The sequence below is a fragment of the Syngnathus scovelli genome, chromosome 11 (genome assembly GCF_024217435.2).
Source record: "Syngnathus scovelli strain Florida chromosome 11, RoL_Ssco_1.2, whole genome shotgun sequence".
NCBI lineage: Eukaryota > Metazoa > Chordata > Actinopteri > Syngnathiformes > Syngnathidae > Syngnathus > Syngnathus scovelli.
This window is the reverse complement of record NC_090857.1, coordinates 16,237,116-16,256,024: the sequence shown is the minus strand read 5'-3', so window position 1 is coordinate 16,256,024 and position 18,909 is coordinate 16,237,116. Positions and strand designations below refer to the sequence as shown.

The window sequence follows — 18,909 nt, the reverse complement described above, 5'->3', positions numbered from 1 at the left end:
GTTGTTGTTATTGTGTTGTGTTGTTCGTATTGTGTTGTTGGTATTGTGTTGTGTTGTTCGTATTTTGTTGTGTTGTTCATATTGTGTTGAGTTGTTCATATTGTGTTGAGTTGTTCGTATTGTGTTGTGTTGTTCGTATTGTGTTGCCTCTAACACTTAGCTTCTAACACTTAGCCTCTAGCACCTAGAAGGTAAATAAATAGGAAGGAAGGACTCACCGGTGATGTTGTCGCCCACGTCCAAGCGTTGTACTTTGTATTTTCATCCTTCTGACAGTGGAAAACATATAGCCAACAAACACCGTGGAACCTAAACGAATGAAAGAAAACTATCATTTGGCCACAACCAACATTCACAGATACAACACAATGTGACGTGCGGGGTTGAGGTTAAAGGTTGAGTAAATGGCCCTCGTTTTAAACTACTTTTTTGAAAAGGAGTGGGAACAAGTAAGACGTATTTAATTTATTTATTGGGAAGTAGTAAGACTTATTAAATTTATTTAATCTACTTTTCTTCCCAGGCAAAATTTGATGTACTGCAATTCCAAATTTCCAAAGTGAATGAAGGAATGAAATCCTTTAAATTATGATTTTGTATAAATACTAGGCATAAACACAAAATCTACGGCACAAAATGGGCAGACTTTACTTGTTTGAAAAGGACTGGTTACAAGACAGACTTTTTTAATTTATTTAATGGGAAGAAGACTTATTTAGTTTAATTGATCTATTTTTGTTCCCTGGCAAAATTCGATTTGCTGCAATTCCAAATTTCCAAAGTGAATGAAGGAATGAAGTCGTTTAAATTATGATTTTGTATAAATACTAGGCATAGACACAAAATCTACGGCACAAAACGGGCAGACTTTACTTGTTTGAAAAGGACTGGTTACAAGACAGACTTTTCTGATTTATTTAATGGGAAGAAGACTTATTTAGTTTATTTAATCTCTTTTTGTTGCCTGGCAAAATTGGATTTGCTGAAATTGTATTTTGCCAAATCTTGACTTGAGACCTGATAGGAAGTATTAAACGCTTAGTTAAATCGATACAAGTTGGTAATAAGAGCGAGTAATGTTGGTTGAAGCGATGAATTAAGGTTGAAAGCAATTTAAATTATGACTTTGTATAAATACTAGATATTAACAGAACATCTACTGCGCAAAATGGGCAGAGTTTACTTGTTTGAGAAGGAGTGGCTTATTTAAGACTAAGATTTATTTAATCTGTTTGTTCCCAGGCAAAATTGGATGTGATGCAATTCCAAATTTCACCACATGATGGTGCCCAATTTTGACTTCATAGGACATATTCAACACTTAACTATTATGTTCAAGGTAATCAGATTTGTTTATTATTCTAATGGCCTTTTCAAAACTATTCTGGATTACTACTTTGGATCTATTCTACATTACTTGGCAACAACATACTCTGTAACAGATTAGGCAGTATAATCACATATGTTAACTTGAGAGTGCCCACACTCAATCTACTTATCGTGATGTGTTAAATCAATTACTGTTAGACATTATTATTCTGATAATCTACCAAATCTTTGAATTGAAGAATTTGTGATTTAATTAATAGCTTGTTGTTATGTTCAGGGTAATCAGACTTGTATATAATTCTAATGGCCTTCTTTTGAAAACTATTCTGAATTACAACTTTGGATCTTATATTACTTTGCAACAATATACTCGGTGACAGATTAGGCAGTATAATCACATATGTTAACTTCAGTGCCCACACTGTATTTATTTATGGTTATTTGTTAAATCAAGTACTGTTAGACATGAAATAGGAAGTGTTTAACATAAATGTTATGGCTACTCACCATTGTAGCTCACTCCTGGTCAATGATACGAGCCTCTTCTTGCAGTGGAAAACTTGCAGCCAACAAACACCGTGGAACTTAAAGGAATGAAATTAAACATTAACATTTCGCCTGGACCAATATTCACACGTACAACGCAACGCGGCTACACTTCTGCTAGCGCCTCAGCTACACGTTGCTATTACAAACGTAAATCTCTTTAAACACAATGAGTGTTACTTACCGTGTGCGCTGTAGACGGTCCAGTTGCAAGCAGAAAATAAAGATATTTCTGTTGATATTCGTCGTTGCTCAGTGGCTCACGGCCATCGCGCCAACAGATTTGAATTTTGGTGGAAGTTCAGCCAATTACGTCATATCCGCGGCACATGACTGCGACGTAATACCCGCTTATCTGAAACGGCAGTTAAAAGTAGAGTTACATCAAGTTTTCTTTTTTAATCAACGCAATCATTTACAACCGCTGACCAGAAAGAATCGTCGAAATTCGACGTTCCCCCCAAACGCCACACTCACTCGCTTTTCAGGGCAACAAAAGTACTTCTTTTTAAAAACGATTAGTTGTACTTACCGTGTACGCTCTGGACGGTCCAGTTGCAAGCAGAAAATAAAAATATTTCTCTTGTTAGTCGTATGTTACCATCCGCTGTGTCTTTGTCAACATCGCCATTTTCCTACTTCCTGTTGCGAGCCACGCCCACGGATTTAAATTTTGGCGGAAGTTCCGCCCATTGGCGTAGTTTTCGCGTATAGCAAATCCGATTGGTTGGGAAGGGGGCGCGGTTATGCAGCCGAGGGGTCCTGTGATCGGTGGGATGTAAAGTAGGCGTCGACGTCACGTCCGCGTCACGTGACCACGACGTGGCAGACGTCATATAGCAACCGCTGTTTTGTTTAGTAGACTTACAGTTGTTATGCATTGACATAATGGCGCACACTCCAAATAGATTTAAATAAATTAAATAATTCTTCTGCCCACTCCCTTTTAAACAAGTTAACTCTCCCCGCGGATTTGAATTCCGGCGGAAGTTCTGCCCATCACGTGACGTCTGTCACGTGACCACACGCGGCAGATGTCATATAGCAACCGCTGTTTTGTTTAGTAGATTTACAGTTGTTATGCGTTGACATAATGGCGCACTGGTTAGCATGTCCACCTCTTAAGCATGATGTTGCGGGTTCGACGCCTGATCAATGTTAGCATGGAGTGAGCTGAAGTGCATGGCGCTGAAGATTTGAATCTTTGAAATGCGCTGAGGTCTGACGTATCAGGCAGAATGGTTTGCCATCACGTTCAACAAAAAATAGAAACTTTCCCACTCTGATAAAAACGTCCTGTGTTCATCTACATATTTTCGTTTTGCTGTGCATCTTTTCCCTGCCATTTCGAGAGCCCAATTGACACTAATAGTTTACTGGAATGTGTTTGCCCATCCTACTTTGTGGAATTTCACCACATGCGCTTTTGACGAAAATACTAAATTGAACTCAAGTGAAGCCAACACGCACAACCCCCCCCCCCCCCCCCCATGCATCCGTCCGTCCGTCCGTCCGTCACATCTCTGGCCTCAACACGCTTGTGCGAGTCTTCCCAACCTCCAGCTCCAGGATGCGGAACTCAAGCAGTTCGTTTTGGTCTCGGATATCCTGGATGTGCTCTTTCAGACGCGCTTCTTCCGCCTCCATCCGCCTGACCTGAAAAGACAGTCAGACCTCATCTGCGGGGCTTCCGGACGGGTGTGACGCCAAGCGACTCCGCCCAGCGCCTTTCTTTCCGTCACCTTTTCGGCCAACTGCTGATTGCTCTGACGCAGCAGCTGCTTCTCCTCCACCCACTTGACATTCTAGAAGAGACAAACGCGTGGACAGCTTTGGAATGTTGTGTCATTTTCATCCACAAATTCTTTGGTTGACTGGAAAATGACATTTGCTTTTCTCCACATTTTCCCAGCCACGTTCAGGGGGGGGGGGGGTGTTGGTCCAGTAATGCCAGACGAATGAGTGACTGAAGAATGTAGCTATTTTGTCTGAGAAAAAGGTGTGCTCATTGATAAGCTTACCTGTCCTTGTTGCTTCAGCGCTGACTCCAGATCTGCTACTCTGCTTTGATAGTGACCCATTTCTACTGTCATGTAACATGGGGGGAAGAGATGGTGCAAATGGTAAAATATGGATTGTTCACAGGAATAAATTGGCAGAGCTGAAATTCCAAATTTGTCCAAAAGATGGCGCCAGACCAAAACATGAGACCAAAAAAGGGGCCAAAATAAGCTAAGCAAGTTAAAATAGAAATAAAACAGGAACACGGTGTCGGATTGTGAGTCACGCATGGACGCACAAATGTGATTTTTACTTTTTGATTTCTTTGCTTGGCTAAAAATGTATTCTGTAACAGCTTAAAGCAATATTGTTAGTCAATTCGATCAAGGGACCCGTCACTATGAGAATAGTGGTGTGACATAAATTGTTTGGAGAAGCACAAATGTGATTTTTACTTCTTGATTTCTTTGCTTGGCTAAAAATTGATTCCCTCTTTCATGAACTGTGTTTTGCAATCGAATTGTTCTGGGATTGAATGATTTTATTAACACGGGTATCAGTGGGTGAAATTGTTCGGTTTCTGGAGTGATTAAGATTTGTAATTCTATTTCATGTTTCTTCAATAAATGTGTTGTGTATATTCATCTACTTTGTTGTGCGCTGATTTGTACTGAATGTACAATCGATGGTTCGGGGTTGATTTGACAATTTGATTAATGTGCGGGGGGTTATTATGGTATAACATAGGACCGTAATAAATAAAAGTAACATCAGACAATTTTAGAGAATTGAATAACTTTCGTAGTTATTTGAGACACGAGTGAATTTCAATCCGTTTGAAAGTTTGCTTCGTCTGAATAAATTAACGGAAGTGTTTGAATCGGATTATCGGTTTGGTGTAGAACTGAAAGTAATTTAATTATTTGAAGGGCGCAGGCCCGTTTCCCCTTTTGACGGGCCGCGTAAAAAGTAACTCCGAACATGTTAGAGAATTAAATAACTTTCGTAGATATTTAAGGGAAGAGTGAATTTCGTCAAAAGTGAATTCGTTTGAAAATTTACTTCCTCTAAATAAAATAACGACGATGGTTAAAATAGATCATTTGAGTTGGTGAAGGATAAAAGTATTTCGATTGTCCGTCGGGCGCGGCCCAGTTCTTAATTTTGTCGGGCCGCGTCAAAAGTTAAACAGGACACGATCGAAAAATAGACTTGCCTTCCAAATTAATTACTGGGCAAATCTAAATAGAGTAAGACATTTTTATTCGTTTTAAGAAAGTTGTTATTCTTTTTAAAGCAATCAAGTGGGGTGAAGCACTCCGACAGTTAAGTGCTAGATCTACATATAAGAAGTTAGAATTGATAACGTAAAGTGCATTAATTTTCTCCTTAAATGCTATTATTGAAGTGGGTTTTGCGGCGTTCTGGACTTTGACGCGTCGACATTAAAGGCGCTCGGACTGTTACGTCCTGAAACGTCGCCGACCTCACCCGCTATTCCTCCCCCGGTTGGGACCCGTCGGAAACGGTGTGCGAGGAGGCAAAAGAGGGGCAAGCGCGGAGGCGTCCGGGCCAGGCTGGCGGCCAACCCAGCGCGACCGGCGGTGCCCTCCATTCTTCTGGCGAATGTTCGATCGCTGGACAACAAAATGGATTACGTTCGCCTGCTGAGGTCTACGAACCGGACGGTGCGGAACTGCTGTGTGCTCGTGTTCACCGAGACCTGGTTGAGTGACAACATTCCGGACTCTGCAGTGCATCTGGAGCGGCTAGCGTGCTATCGGGCGGACCGTGCCATTGTACGAGGGGGAAAGTCGCGTGGAGGTGGAATATGCGTCTACATCCGAGAAGAATGGTGCCGGGACTCTGTGGTGGTGTGTAAGCACTGCTCGCCGCTTGTGGAGTTTGTGATCATTAAGTGCCGTCCTTTTTATCTGCCGAGGGAATTTACCGCGATTCTGCTAGTCGCGGTATACATCCCGCCTTCCAACATCGAAGGAGACAGGATCGCGGCGCTTGGTGAACTGTACCAGGCTGTCAGTGAACAGCAAACAGCGCACCCTGACGGTTTCACCATCTTCGCTGGAGACTTCAATCATGCCAACCTGAAGTCTGTTTTCCCGAGGCTTCACCAGCATGTTCCCTTTCCGACACGTGGAGACAGCTTCCTGGACCTAGTCTACTCGGCGCAAAAGGGAGCTTTCAAAGCCACCCCCCTCCCCCATCTGGGGCTTTCTGACCATCTCACCGTTTTGCTTTTGCCCGCATACAGACAATTGGTAAAGGCATCCAGGCCGGTTCGGAGGCAGGTTCGAGTGTGGCCTGAGGGTGCCTCCGATGCACTTCGTGACTGCTTCGACACCACTGACTGGGACTTATTTAAGCAGGCAGCCACCTACAACGATTGGACGGACATAGAGGAGTATACTGACTCTGTTACCTCTTACATCACAAAGTGCATCGATGATGTGACTTGCTCAAAATCCGTCGTCACTCGCGCGAACTGGAAGCCGTGGCTGACGGGGGCTGTCCTCAGACTGTTGAGGGCCAGGGACAAGGCTTTCAGAGCGGGGGATGAGGCTGGCTTGAGGACAGCGAGGGCCGACCTGTCCCGAGGCATCAAAGAAGCGAAGAAGGCGTTCTCGTGCAAGGTCTCCACCCACTTCAAGGACAGCAAGGACGCACGTAGCCTTTGGCGGGGCATTCAGACCATCACGGACTACAAGCCCGCGCCGAGGAGCTGTGAGGGCGACGTCCGTCTGCTGAACGATCTGAACTGCTTCTTTGCTCGCTTCGACGCCCAGAACAGCACTTGCCCACTGAAGTCCACTCCCCCCCCACACGAGCAGCCCCTGCGCCTCTCTGCCGACGGTGTGAGGAGGGCGCTTGCCGCTATTGACACCCGTAAGGCGGCGGGCCCTGACAACATCCCGGGTCGAGCGCTGAAGGACTGCGCTGGGGAGCTGTCGGGTGTCTTCACGGACATCTTTAACGTTTCCCTGCAGCAGGCCATCGTCCCCTCGTGTTTCAAGGCTGCCACCATCGTTCCTGTGCCAAAGAAACCTGCACCGTCCTGCTTCAATGACTACCGCCCTGTGGCACTGACGCCCATCATCATGAAGTGCTTTGAGCGGCTGGTCATGGAGCACATCAAGTCCGTTCTCCCCCCCACCATTGACCCTTTCCAGTTTGCGTACCGTGCCAAGCGGTCCTCTGAGGATGCCATCTGCTCTGCCCTCCACTCGGCCCTCACCCACCTGGAGAGAAAGGACTCATATGTGAGGTTGCTGTTTGTGGACTTCAGCTCTGCCTTCAACACCATTGTGCCGCAGCGACTCATCTGCAAACTCGACGAGCTGGGCCTCAGTACCTCCCTCTGCAACTGGATACTGGACTTCCTCTGTCAGAGGCCTCAGGTGGTGCGTGTTGGCGACAAAATCTCCGCCAGCATCACGCTGAGCACAGGAGCCCCCCAGGGCTGCGTGCTCAGTCCATTGCTCTTCACCCTGCTGACGCATGACTGCACTGCGACCTACAGCGACAACCGCATAGTGAAGTTTGCTGACGACACGACTCTGGTGGGTCTCATCACGAAGGGCGACGAGACTCGGTACAGGTCGGAAGTTGACCTTCTGACCACGTGGTGCAGGGACAACAACCTCCTGCTGAACGTCAATAAGACCAAGGAAATGATTGTTGACTTCCGGAAGGGTCACACAACACACCTGCCGCTGATCATCGACGGTGCTGTGGTGGAGAGGGTGAGCTGCACCAAGTTCCTGGGGGTGCACATGAGTGAGGACCTCTCCTGGTCCGAAAACACCTCGTCACTGGCAAAGAAAGCTCAGCGCCGCTTGTACTTCCTGCGGAAGCTCAGGCGTGCATGTGCTCCTCAGGCAGTCCTGTCTACATTTTACCGTGGCACCATTGAGAGCGTCCTCACCAGTTGCATCGCTGTCTGGGGTGGTAACTGCACTGAACAGAACTTGAAGGCCCTGCAGCGCATAGTGAATACGGCTGGTAAGATTATTGGTGCTTCGCTACCCTCCCTGAAGGACATTTACACCTCCCATGTCGCCCGCAAGGCAACCTCGATTGCCAGAGATGTGAGTCACCCGGCGCACTCTTTGTTTGACCTTCTGCCCTCTGGGAAGAGGTACAGGAGCCTGCGCTCCCGCACCACCAGACTCGCCAACAGCTTCTTTCTCCAGGCTGTTAGGGCCCTGAACTCGCTACCCCCTTCTGCGTAGCGTGCGGCACTGTTGCGCTATTTTCGGGAATGTCTGCTGTACGCTCCTGTTTTTCTGCTCCTCCTATTTATTTATTTATTTATTTATTTATTTATTTATTGTTGTGTTAGTTATTCATTATTTATTCAGCACGCTTTTGTTATACTTGTTTACTTGTTTGTCTGTTGTGAGCCATGTCTTGTCACCGTGGGATAGGGGGGAACGAAATTTCGGTTTCTTTGTGTGTCTTTGGCATGTGGAGAAATTGACAATAAAGCTGACTTTGACTTTGACTTTGACTTTGATTGTCACACTTTTATTAATTCGATTCTCTTTCGAATAAACAAGTTGGTCGGCTCGCTGCTTGAGCGACCAAGTAGAACGGACCCATATCAACATTTACTTCGGCAAAACTAGTGCTAGGGTGCGCTATACAAACGAATCCCTGAGGTCTTAACAAAGACATCTAAAAATATCCGTAACATAATAAGAACTTCAAACATTAGCGGGGAGCCATCAATACGATGCGGTCACTTCGAAGTCTTGCCTCGAATTGAGTTACTCGGCTTGAGCTTAGGGTGACTTGAGAGGGATTGGCGTCGTACAGAAATTAGATTGATTCCGGTGGAGTTAATTTAACTCGGGTGGTTAGATTACGGACGAATCTCCGAACCCGGCTAAGACAAACCCGTTACCGGGAAGCCGGGGGCACCTTATTGAAAGAGGTGCGGCTCCTCCTCCTCCTTTCAGACCAGAGAACACCCGAGGCTGGGTGAGAACGGGGAGGCTGCGACCCGGCCGGGGGTTGCGGGAAGGGGCGCCACCTTGATCTCCTTCTCGGCGTCGTAGTCCCCTCCGCTGGTCTGGGCTAGCAGAGCGTAGGCTCGTTGCAGCGCTTGATATTCTTGCGTCAGCTGGCGGTAGCGAAGCTCCGCCTCCTCATGCACACACCAATGCAACACAGCACTAGTACCAGAATCAGTCAGACCGGCGACAAAGCACCCGCGACGCAAGGACGAGTCCGATTCCAGGCTGAAGAGGAATGTTTGGCGCCAATACGCTGGCAGAAATGGCGGGCTACCTCTTCGGGTTCCGTGTCGGGGGTTCTGTCGGTGTGAAAAGACAAGGACGATCCGTCCGAGTCCACCAACACGTCTTCGTCGTAGCCGTAAAATGTTTCGATGACCTGCGGGCGCGGAAGCAAACATCTCTCTGAACAAACTGAAGCGACACCTCACGATGAATCGACGAGAGGAACGATAGCGAGAAAAAGGCCATTTCATCTTGCGCAACACCAAGCAGCCGCAAACAAACAGACTCACCTTGCAGGACCTCACGCTTTGTTCCTCCTCAGAGATTCTCGACGTCGGTATCGTAGCAGCAAATCTCTCTCCCGTCGACACAAATAATCCGCCTTTGAGATTCTTTGGATGCAAAGGGAACGAACGGCTCCGGCGTAGAAACAAACGCGACTCACGATGACATTTCTGACATGAGCTCCTGTCTCCAGAGCCTGAAAAACCCGTCACCGGCGATGATTGGAGGGACGCTCGTCTTTTCCAAAAGTGACAACTACAGGGTGTGTCAGGGTTTTCCAGATTATCTTTATCGTATGATTATGTTGCTTTGACTTTGACTGCAACCTGTAATAAATAATATTATTTATCCCTTATTTATCCCTATCGCTTATCCCTTCCTACACAAAGTCGTAAAACATCCCTTGCTATGTTTTGACTAGAGGTCAAGGGCTTTCTCTATTCAATCCACTCTTACACCCACCCTGTTTCTCTTAATAAAAATGCTCGTGCAGGCGCCGAGAGTCAGACTTCATTCGTACAACGGATGGACTCTCCACCTGCAGGTGTCCAAAAGAACTTACTTGTCTCCCGTGTGGTTCTTGCAAAATAAGTTGGAGCGAGCGCAACTCTAACAGGGTTCATTTTGCCACTAGCTGCCTACGGACAATGACATCGCGCTCGCGGCTCATGGTTGACGGGCTGAGCAGCCGGGCGAGTCCGTCGTTTTCAGCGCACAGCGAGTGGCAAAGGCGCTGACAAAACGGGAGCTTTGAGCTGCTGAAAACGGCAAAACAAGTCTAAAGCGTGTTCAAACGCGTGCGCACAATGCTCCTGCTTGAAAGGTCGGAATTTAAGGGGCCAATTTTTTGGATGTCGGCCGCCGGCCAAGCTTTGGACGGAAAAGGTTTCCTGGCGACAGCGAGCGAGCGCGGCGCTGCCGTACGTGCACCGAGTCACCTGCCTGAAGACCTTGGACAAGTCGTCGATGATGTGCCGCTGCTCCACAACTTGAAGGAACTCCATTTCACCGTCCTGCTGGCCGCAACCGCGCTCCAGGTCATTGAGCGAACTAGGCCTTCTCTGTGGAACACAAATGCAGTGGACTCTGTTGGCACGCCGCCGTTGTCCGCGTCGACTTACCAAGCTTGCCATCTCCTCGTTCTCCTGGGTGACAAAGCGCACTTTGTTTTCAAGGCGACACAGCACCAGCGAGAGTTCTTCATTCTTCCTGCTCAGGCGTTTGTTTTTGTACAGGAGTGGCAGAAACTGGCTTTCTGTTTCTCTCAGTCGCTTAAGCTGCAAGCATGAAGTGCGGGATGCGAAAGACGCACAACACGCGGGCCAGTACGTATCCATTCCTTTTGCATCGGTTTGAACGGAATCGTGGCTTTGGCTCCCAATAAAAGACCAGGCAACCTCTCAACTAATAAGCAAGCGCAATGGGTGCCTCGCTGGATGGCGCGCATCAAACGTAGCGCAAACCTTCAAGCGTGCCGTCAATAAATTACCAGTTCATTGCGCTCTTCAGAAAGCAGGGCGTTTCGATCCTCCAGTTTCCTGATGACTGCGCTGAGCTCAGCGATTTTCAGATGAAACCTTCGCGTGTCCCGATCCTCCTGAGACTGAAAACGCCCCGCAACACACACAAACAACCACTCGTTCAAAGTTCAAAAGTGATTTTTGTACTACCTTCCTCCAGCAACGAACTAAGTCATGCGTACTGCAAGTGTGTGATGAGGTGGCTTACGCTATGAAGAGGATTGCTAGTAGCGCCGTTGACCCCACTTCCAGGGTAGTTTAGGCCCGCCCTTTGGGAATCCCTCAGGGCAGCGATCTGCTGCTCGGCAGCCTGAGTCTGCAGCTGAAGGCGGTGGACGTGGCCGGCCCCAGGGATTTATCCAAAACACTAACCGCTCTGTCTTTCAGCTTGATCTCATCCATCTGGATGTACAAACGGGGAGCGCTCAGGCAGGCGGGCAAACTCATTTGCCAGAATTGTGACAAAAACAAAGAGAGCAACCGGCCAATTTTTATCTTGAATCGACTAGAACACCATTGCTGTGACAAAAGCGAAGCGAGCAACCGGACGTTTTCTTCTTGTGAAATAGAATAGAATAGAATGCCTTAGGTGTCATTGCACTGCAGGTATACAACGAAATTGGGAACATAGCCACGCACCGCGCATCTGATCAGTCCTACCAGTCGGCAGATCTCCCTCTCGCAGTCTCTCTTGGTTCGGCTGAGCTCCTCCCGATGCTGGTGATGAGCCGATCGGAGCTCGGCCGCTCGGGACTGCCAGGCCTGCTGGGCCGCTGCCAGGGCTTCTTCCGCGCTCCTGGTGGAGGCGACACCGCTCGGTCTCCCGACACCGCCGCGTCTCCTCCACTTCCGCCAGCAAAGCGCCCCCGCTCCTCACCTGAGCAGACATTGCGCCACATCGGGCCGTTGAGACCGCAACGGAGCGCCGCGACGCTTACTGGGGACAAGCTACACAATACGGTAGCGGCCGCATCGGAGCCCGACGTGGCGTGCGGATAGTCAGACACGGATTGAGCGGATCACCTTGTCCATGGAGCCGTCCCTCAGGCTGAGGACCAAGGCATTCAGTCGCTGGATCTCTCCATCTTTGATTTTGATCACTCTCATCAGCTCCATTTCATGCTGCCGCAGTAATGTCTCCCTGGTAACGGCTAACTCTTTCTGCTTCTCCTCATGGAGTTTGCTTTTGAGTTCCGTCATGGCGGCGGTGGCACGGTGGTGCTCCGCCCGCAGGTCCTGACTTCTCTCTCTCTCCAGACAGCTGACCTGACATGACTTAGACAAACTTTATTGTCATCTTGTCTGCACATGGTGCATACAAAACGAAATTTCGTTGCACACGGCTTACAACAAAGTAGTGATATTGCAGTTGAATAGAAGTAACATATCCTATGAAAATATATATATACATATACTGTATATATATATATATTACAAATAAGTATAAAGTGCAGCAGTGCTAATTATGCAATAGTGCAAGTAGGCAAAACAGTATTCAAGAGTGTGCAGAGGAATGCTAAACCATGTATTAAACTTCTATTTAAAGGGTTTACACAAGTTCAGTAAAGTTGGTAGTGCGAGATAGTGCAAGATAGAGGTCCGTAGTGTCATAAAGTACAGTTCTGTGAATGTGTGATGCAGAGTTCAGTTTAGAGCTCAACAGTTCTAATGTTCAACAGTCTGATGACAGCAGGGAAAAAGCTGTTGCAGAACCTGGTGGACCTGCAGCGGATTGTGCGAAACCTCTTCCCAGAGGGCAGCAGGGAGAACAGTCCATGGTGGGGGTGTGATGGGTCATTGATGATGTTACGGGCACGGGACATGCAGCGCTGAGATGAAATGTCCTGAATGGAGGGAAGAGGAGCCCCTATGATCCTCTCTGCTGTCCTCACCACTCTCCTCACGTTCTTCCAATCGGAGGCGGTGCAGCCTCCACACCACACAGAGAGTCAGCTTGTCAGAATGATCTCTATGGTGCTCCTGTAGAACGTCCTCATGATGGGTGGGGGCAGGTGGGCTCTCCTCATCCTCCGCAGGAAGTACAAGCGCTTCTGTGCCCTCTTGATCAGTGCCGTAGTGTTCATAGTCCAGGTGAGGTCTTCTGTGATGTGGACCCCCAGGAATTTGGTGCTGCTGACCACCTCCACAGCTGAGCTGTTGATGATCAGTGGAGCGTGGTGAGGCTGGTTTTTCCTGAAGTCGACGATGATCTCCTTCATCTTCTCCACATTCAGGATCAGGCTGTTGTCTCTGCACCAGCCCACCAGCTGCTCCACCTCCTCTCTGTAGTCCAGGTCGTTGTTGTCTCTGATGAGCCCCACCACCGTTGTGTCGTCTGCGAACTTCACGATGTGATTGGTGGTGAACCTGGGGACGCAGTCGTGTGTCATCAGGGTGAACAGCAGGGGGCTCAGGACGCAGCCCTGAGGGGAGCCTGTGCTGAGGGTGATGACATCAGAGGTGTTCTGTCCGACCCGGACTGACTGAGGTCTGTTGGTGAGGAAGTCTAGCAGCCAGTTGCGAAGGGGGGTGTTGAAGCCCAGGTGTTCCAATTTTCCTACTAGATGCTGTGGGATGATGGTGTTAAACGCTGAGCTGAAGTCCAGGAACAGCATCCGAACATGGGTGTTCTTCTCCTCCAGGTGAGCCAGGCTCAGGTGAAGAACGGAGGAGATGGCGTCCTGAGTGGAGCGGTTTTGCCGGTCGGCAAACTGGAACGGGTCAAATAATGGGGGGAGTCTGGAAACGATGTGATCTTTAAGCAGCCTTTCGAAGCACTTCATCATGACCGGAGTCAGTGCAACAGGCCGGTAATCATTAAATGAGGTGATTTGAGGTTTCTTCGGCACCGGAATGATGGAGGCAGTCTTAAAGCACGCTGGCACTGTGGCTTGGCCCAGCGAGGTGTTAAAAATGTCTGTGATGACCCCAGCCAGCTGACTTGCACATTCCCTGAACACACGCCCAGGAATGTTGTCGGGGCCAGGGGCCTTACGGGGGTTGACTCTCCTCGGGGTCTTCAACACATCGGCGGAGTCAAGGCAGAGTACCTCCTCTTCCTGATGGGGGACAGTTTTAACTGCTGGAGTGCCGTTTAGTGCCTCGAACCTCCCAAAGAAGTTATTTAGACCATTTAGAAAGTCAGCATCAACTTCACCCACCGGGGGGGGAGGGTGAGTTGTAGTCTGTAATCGCCCGTATGCCTTGCCACATACTCCTGGTGTTGTTGGCGTCGTGGAAACGATCCTGAATTTTTCGACTGTGGTCTCGCTTCGCTACCCTGATGGCACGGTTCAAGTTGGCTCTCGCTGTCCTCAGTGTCTCCATGTCGCCAGACTTGAAGGCAGAGTTCCGCGCTCGTAGCGTTTGACGTACCTCCTCAGTCATCCAGGGTCGTTGGTTGCCCCGGGTGATGATATTCTTAGTGGTGCTGACGTCCTCGGTGCATTTGTTGACGTAGGCTGACACAGTCATGGCACACGCATGTCAAATCTACATCGGGGAAACTGGGAGGGAGGGAGGGAGGGAGGGCGGGAGGGAGGCAAGCAGGGAGGCAGGCAGGCAGGGAGGCAGGCAGGGAGGCAGGCAGGGAGGCAGGCAGGGAAGCAGGCAGGGAGGAAGGCAGTGTCTGTCTGTTGAGGTTTTCACCTTGTTCTTCTCCTGCTGAAGTTCTAACTGGACGTCCATCAGTTTGGCTCTCAGCTCGTCATTGGCGGCCTGAAAGGCGTCCGTTCGCTCCGCCTTGACCCGCCCTGCCGGAGCTCGTTTGGACATCTCTTACTCGAGTCTCGCCCGATCGTCAGTCAGAGATCACAACATTTGTACCTGGAGAGCACAAACGCAGCGCTGTTTTCCACTGGCTTCGGACTCAACTTCAATCGGTACCGTAACGTACAACATCATGAACATAGATCTAGCTTGACTTATTCATTGAATAAATGCATTTGGTTCTTCAAAACTGCATCACGCAACATAGCGTGACCGAGACGGCCGTTATCCACCTGCGTGAAGTTATTTGGTGAAATGAATGAGATGTTTAAGACACCATCGTTCTGTCTCTATGTAGATGAAGGGAAATAATCGATTGCTGAAGGTCCAAAGGTGTTGTGATAAACAAATAAACATATTAGTGACATATTTGTGATAAACATATTAGGCTGTGGCTGGAAGCAGACGCCGAGTTCGACGTTCCTCCCAAATGCCACACTGCCTCGCTTTTCAGGCCAACAAAAAAACATATTTTTCAAAACAATGAGTTGTAATTACCTTGTACGCTCTAGACGGTCAAGTTGCAAGCTGAAAACAAAAATATTTGTCTTGTTAGTCGTCGTGTTACTAACCGCTGTGTCTTGTTTGCCAGCATTGCCGCTTTCCTACTTCCTGTTGCAAGCCACGCCCACGGATTATAATTTTGCCATGAGTTCCGCCTATTGACGTCATGTCCGCGTCGCATGACTGCGACGTAATATTATCTAAAACTGTTTGTGCGGCATGGTGTTGTTCTGTGCGGTATTGTGTTATTCTGTGCGGCGTCGTGTTGTTCTGTGCGGCGTAGTGTTGTTCAGTGCGGCGTCGTGTTGTTCAGTGCGGCATGTTGTTGTTCAGTGCGGCATGTTGTTGTTCAGTGCGGCATGGTGTTGTTCAGTGCGGCATGGTGTTGTTAAGTGCGGCATGGTGTTGTTCAGTGCGGCATGGTGTTGTTCAGTGCGGCATGGTGTTGTTCAGTGCGGGATGGTGTTGTTCAGTGCGGCATGGTGTTGTTCAGTGCGGCATGGTGTTGTTCAGTGCGGCATGGTGTTGTTCAGTGCGGCATAATATTGTTCAGTGCGGCGTAATGTTGTTCAGTGGGGCATGGTGTTGTTCAGTGCGGCATGGTGTTGTTCAGTGCGACATGATGTTGTTCAGTGCGGCATAATGTTGTTCAGTGCGGCATAATGTTGTTCAGTGCGGCATAATGTTGTTCAGTGCGGCATAATGTTGTTCAGTGCGGGATGGTGTTGTTCAGTGCGGAATGGTGTTGTTCAGTGCGGCATGGTGTTGTTCAGTGCGGCATGGTGTTGTTCAGTGCGGCATGGTGTTGTTCAGTGCGGCATGGTGTTGTTCAGTGCGGGATGGTGTTGTTCAGTGCGGCATGGTGTTGTTCAGTGCGGCATGGTGTTGTTCAGTGCGGCATGGTGTAGTTCAGTGCGGCATGGTGTTGTTCAGTGCGGGATGGTGTTGTTCAGTGCGGCATGGTGTTGTTCAGTGCGGCATGGTGTTGTTCAGTGCGACATGGTGTTGTTCAGTGCGACATGATGTTGTTCAGTGCGGCATAATGTTGTTCAGTGCGGCATAATGTTGTTCAGTGCGGCATGGTGTTGTTTAGTGCGGCATGGTGTTGTTTAGTGCGGGATGGTGTTGTTCAGTGCGGGATGGTGTTGTTCAGTGCGGCATGGTGTTGTTCAGTGCGGCATGGTGTTGTTCAGTGCGGCATGGTGTTGTTCAGTGCGGCATGGTGTTGTTCAGTGCGGCATGGTGTTGTTCAGTGCGGGATGGTGTTGTTCAGTGCGGCATGGTGTTCAGTGCGGCATAATGTTGTTCAGTGCGGCCTAATGTTGTTCAGTGCGGCATGGTGTTGTTCAGTGCGGCATAATGTTGTTCAGTGCGGCATAATGTTGTTCAGTGCGGTATATTGTTGTTCAGTGGGGCATAATGTTGTTCAGTGCGGCATGGTGTTGTTCAGTGCGGGATGGTGTTGTTCAGTGCGGCATGGTGTTGTTCAGTGCGGCATGGTGTTGTTCAGTGCGGCCTGGTGTTGTTCAGTGCGGCATGGTGTTGTTCAGTGCGGCATTGTGTTGTTCAGTGCGGCATGGTGTTGTTCAGTGCGGCATGGTGTAGTTCAGTGCGGCATGGTGTAGTTCAGTGCGGCATGGTGTTGTTCAGTGCGGCATGGTGTTGTTCAGTGCGGGATGGTGTTGTTCAGTGCGGGATGGTGTTGTTCAGTGCGGGATGGTGTTGTTCAGTTTGGCATGGTGTTGTTCAGTGCGGCATGGTGTTGTTCAGTGCGGCATGGTGTTGTTCAGTGCGGGATGGTGTTGTTCAGTGCGGGATGGTGTTGTTCAGTGCGGGATGGTGTTGTTCAGTGCGGCATGGTGTTGTTCAGTGCGGCATGGTGTTGTTCGGCATGGTGTTTTTCAGTGCGGCATGGTGTTGTTCAGTGCGGCATGGTGTTGTTCAGTGCGGGATGGTGTTCAGTGCGGGATGGTGTTGTTCAGTGCGGGATGGTGTTGTTCAGTGCGGCATGGTGTTGTTCAGTGCGGCATCGTGTTGTTCAGTCCGGTATCGTGTTGTTCAGTGCGGTATCGTGTTGTTCAGTGCGGTATCGTGTTGTTCAGTGCGGTATCGTGTTGTTCAGTGCGGTATCGTTGTGTTGTTCGTATTGTGTTGTGTTGTTCGTAATGTGTTGTGTTGTTTGTATTGTGTTGTTGGTATTGTGTTGTGTTGTTCGTATTTTGTTGTGTTGTTCATATTGTGTTGAGTTGTTCATATTGGGTTGAGTTGTTCGTATTGTGTTGTGTTGTTCGTATTGTGTTGCCTCTAACACTTAGCTTCTAACACTTAGCCTCTAGCACCTAGAAGGTAAATAAATAGGAAGGAAGGACTCACCGGTGACGTCGTCGCCCACGTCCAAGCATTGTACTTTGTATTTTCATCCTTCTGACAGTGGAAAACATATAGCCAACAAACACCGTGGAACCTAAACGAATGAAAGAAAACTATCATTTGGCCACAACCAACATTCACAGATACAACACAATGTGACGTGCGGTGTTGAGGTTAAAGGTTGAGTGAAGGGCCCTCGTTTTAAACTACTTTTTTGAAAAGGAGTGGGAACAAGTAAGACGTATTTAATTTATTTATTGGGAAGTAGTAAGACTTATTAAATTTATTTAATCTACTTTTCTTCCCAGGCAAAATTTGATGTGCTGCAATTCCAAATTTCCAAAGTGAATGAAGGAATGAAATCCTTTAAATTATGATTTTGTATAAATACTAGGCATAAACACAAAATCTACGGCACAAAATGGGCAGACTTTACTTGTTTGAAAAGGACTGGTTACAAGACAGACTTTTTTAATTTATTTAATGGGAAGAAGACTTATTTAGTTTAATTGATCTATTTTTGTTCCCTGGCAAAATTCGATTTGCTGCAATTCCAAATTTCCAAAGTGAATGAAGGAATGAAGTCGTTTAAATTATGATTTTGTATAAATACTAGGCGTAGACACAAAATCTACGGCACAAAACGGGCAGACTTTACTTGTTTGAAGAGGACTGGTTGCAAGACAGACTTTTCTGATTTATTTAATGGGAAGAAGACTTATTTAGTTTATTTAATCTATTTTTGTTCCCTGGCAAAATTGGATTTGCTGAAATTGTATTTTGCCAAATCTTGACTTGAGACCTGATAGGAAGTATTAAACGCTTAGTTAAATCGAAACAAGTTGGTAATAAGAGCGAGTAATGTTGGTTGGACCGATGAATGAAGGTTGAAAGCAATTTAAATTATGACTTTGTATAAATACTAGATATTAACAGAACATCTACTGCGCAAAATGGGCAGAGTTTACTTGTTTGAGAAGGAGTGGCTTATTCAAAACTAAGATTTATTTAATCTGTTTGTTCCCAGGCAAAATTGGATGTGATGCAATTCCAAATTTCACCACATGATGGTGCCCAATTTTGACTTCATAGGACATGTTAGGGTTTTCCAGGTTATCTTGATCCTATGATTATGTTGGAATGTAACCTGTAATAATTAAACTCGCCTGTCCTGTCTTAACAAAAGTAGTAGAACAAAGTGCTAAGATCTTTTGAACTGATTGACTAGCTGCAGAGGAAGCAATCAAAGTTGTTTTGTTCACACAACATCGTGAAGGACCCCCTGCTGTGCTTTGATCAGCCAGGGGCTTCGGCCATTTGTCTAC

General features: G+C 47.8%; 1 long non-coding RNA gene across 1 annotated transcript; it reads right to left on the bottom strand.

Moving 5' to 3' along the window:
* Positions 1 to 218: 218 nt before the first annotated feature.
* LOC125977324 (uncharacterized) lies at positions 219 to 2,600 on the bottom strand. The gene is made up of 4 exons (XR_007484596.2): positions 2,408 to 2,600; positions 2,060 to 2,230; positions 1,837 to 1,913; positions 219 to 309 (listed from the first exon to the last, which is right to left on the bottom strand). It is a non-coding gene; the product is annotated as an uncharacterized lncRNA (long non-coding RNA).
* Positions 2,601 to 18,909: the final 16,309 nt, after the last annotated feature.